A 2523-nucleotide genomic window follows, 5' to 3' on the forward strand; every position below is an offset into this window, starting at 1 on the left:
GGAGGTTCTATAACCTATGATATTTTACTGAGATTTTGAAACCAATGGTATTTTACGGAGGTTTTTAAACCCATGGTATTTTATGTGGGTTTAAAATGCCTCGAGGAACATGTTCCCAAGAGATGGTTTAGCAGAGAAAACTGCAAACCTGAGTAAATGACTTAATGGAGGTTTTAACCCTTGTTAATGTATAAATAAACCCCCGTTAAAACCATTTTTTCTTGTAGTGACCTATGTTGTATCAAAGATCTTTTTGTTTCACTAATGGTCTAAGTCATATAGATTAAAATATTAGGTGGTGAGAGATTGATGGGAGGGAAGGGAGACATATTTAATATGGATCTTTCATAATGCGTTAGTTGATATTCCACTTATTGAATATCCTTGATGTATTGATCCATAAGTGTTTTATATGGTTGTTGTATGTTGGTATTTGAATGAAATTGAATTATTGCGATTTGTTGATTAAAATATCTCATTCTATATATAGTTTTTCACGTTGAAAATTTATTTCAATAGTTTACCTTTTCTTATGTATTGTTTTTCATTGTGAATTGCTATGTATATAAGTATGTATATATAGAAACAATTATAGTAACAACGTTTGGAAAAGAATAAAAGAATAGACTTTATTTATTTTCCTCCTTGTATAAATACTTTTATATATATATATATATATATATATATTTATATATTTGTTTTGTGTGTATGTGTAGATTATAATGTAAATAATTATATGCTTTGAACAATGTTTAGGGTTTATAGTATATAGATATTTTTGAAGGTGCTAGATAAATAGGTGTTTGTATATAAAAAAGTTTGTTAAATGCAATTTAAAAAAAATTCACATTATTGATTTATTGATTTATATCCAAATAATTGATACAAAATTATAATATTTTTACACATTAATATTGTTTGTTAATTTTTAATTAAATATGTTTGCCAAAATTAAAAACATCTTTTGAAGCATATCATGGAGAAGTTATAATAATTATTAATTACAATATTAATGACATTAATGAGAAAGAAAGGAACATTTTATCACTCTTCACTACTTTCCATAAAATACTCAAATAACAACCACTCTTTAAACTGAAAATCTGAACCTTGTTTATTAATAAAAACAAAAGAATTTAAAAATTAAATTTTAAACTTTAAATGTATTAAATAATTCATTTATTAAATAACTTTCTTGATTTTCTTTTGACCAAAAGGTTTATTTTTTAATTTATATTCAATAACGCATTAAATGATAATCATCAATAGCCTTTATATAATGAGTAGAATCCTAAACATTCATCTCACCATAAACAAAAGATCAAACTGAAAAATATCATTCTCTTGAAATGGCTTCTCGCTTCTGTCATCCTTTTCTATTCAGTGTTTTGTGTGTTGTTTTGGTTCTTACATCAGGTAATTGAAAAAACCAAATTACTTTCATTCTCTAATATACTATTTGGCATATAATCCGAGGAAAAGTGATATTTTCTTATTATTTCTTGTTTTTTTATGGTGAAATTTGGTATAATTTTGTGGTGAAAGTTCATAAATTTTTTATGGTGATCTGAACGTGAATGTAGGAGGAGGAGCAATAGCAGAACAAGTAACAGGAATGATCGATGAAGATCTTCTGTGCTTCGGTCTTTGCACTGAAAATTGCAAGAAAGATTGTGCATCAAAGGGGTTTAAGAGTAGTTTCTGTATCGAACAAGGAACCGTAGATAAATGTTGTTGTCTATGATTAATTTATTATATACCTGTGGCTATTTTATAAAACTTTAAATAAAGTGAGTTTCAATTAAGTCTTTTTAATATATATTTATTAATTTTTATATATTTTTATTTAAATTTGAAATATTAATTGAGATATTTAAATTTAAGATAAGAAAAATGGAAATCTTCATTTAAACAGATAAATAATTTATATGAAACAAATATATTATAATTTTAAATTAATATAAGTTATTATAAACATAATCTTATGAAAGAAGCTTTAAAACAAGAAAATATATTGCATTTAATTTTTTCATTCATTGCGCATAAAGAAAATATATAGCATTGATTGCTTATCTCCAATTTTATAAAAAAAAGTGAATAGGAATGAAAAATATTAAATAATTTACTTTTTAATATATTTAATATATATATATATATATATACATTTTAATTTATATGAAAGAAACATATTAAAATTTTAAAATTAATATAAATTATTATAAATATGATCTTATGAAAGAAGCTTTAAAACAAGAAAGGGTTGAGACATCAATTTTTAATAAAAAAAGATAAAATAATGTAATAATTAGTTTACGTGATTTAAACGAGTATTTTAAGTTAGATCTATAGTATCAAAAGAGTCCCGTGCTTTAATAACTCGTAATTACTTTTATTTTTTTAATTTGTAAGTGCCAAGAACTTACAGAAATTAGAAAAGTAATATATAACTAGTTGGTGAGCAATGGACGAATTTTTATTTAATAATGTAAAAAATAATATCAATGTAAAGAATTATTGAATCCT

The 2523-nt window shown here is 23.4% G+C and overlaps 1 long non-coding RNA gene across 1 annotated transcript; it reads left to right on the forward strand.

Moving 5' to 3' along the window:
- The first annotated feature begins 1320 nt into the window (after positions 1-1320).
- On the forward strand, positions 1321-1815 carry LOC137826914 (uncharacterized). The gene is made up of 2 exons (XR_011083622.2): positions 1321-1416; positions 1584-1815. It is a non-coding gene; the product is annotated as an uncharacterized LOC137826914 (long non-coding RNA).
- Positions 1816-2523: the final 708 nt, after the last annotated feature.

This window comes from Phaseolus vulgaris, chromosome 8 (assembly GCF_051622355.1).
Source record: "Phaseolus vulgaris cultivar YP4 chromosome 8, ASM5162235v1, whole genome shotgun sequence".
Taxonomy (NCBI): domain Eukaryota; kingdom Viridiplantae; phylum Streptophyta; class Magnoliopsida; order Fabales; family Fabaceae; genus Phaseolus; species Phaseolus vulgaris.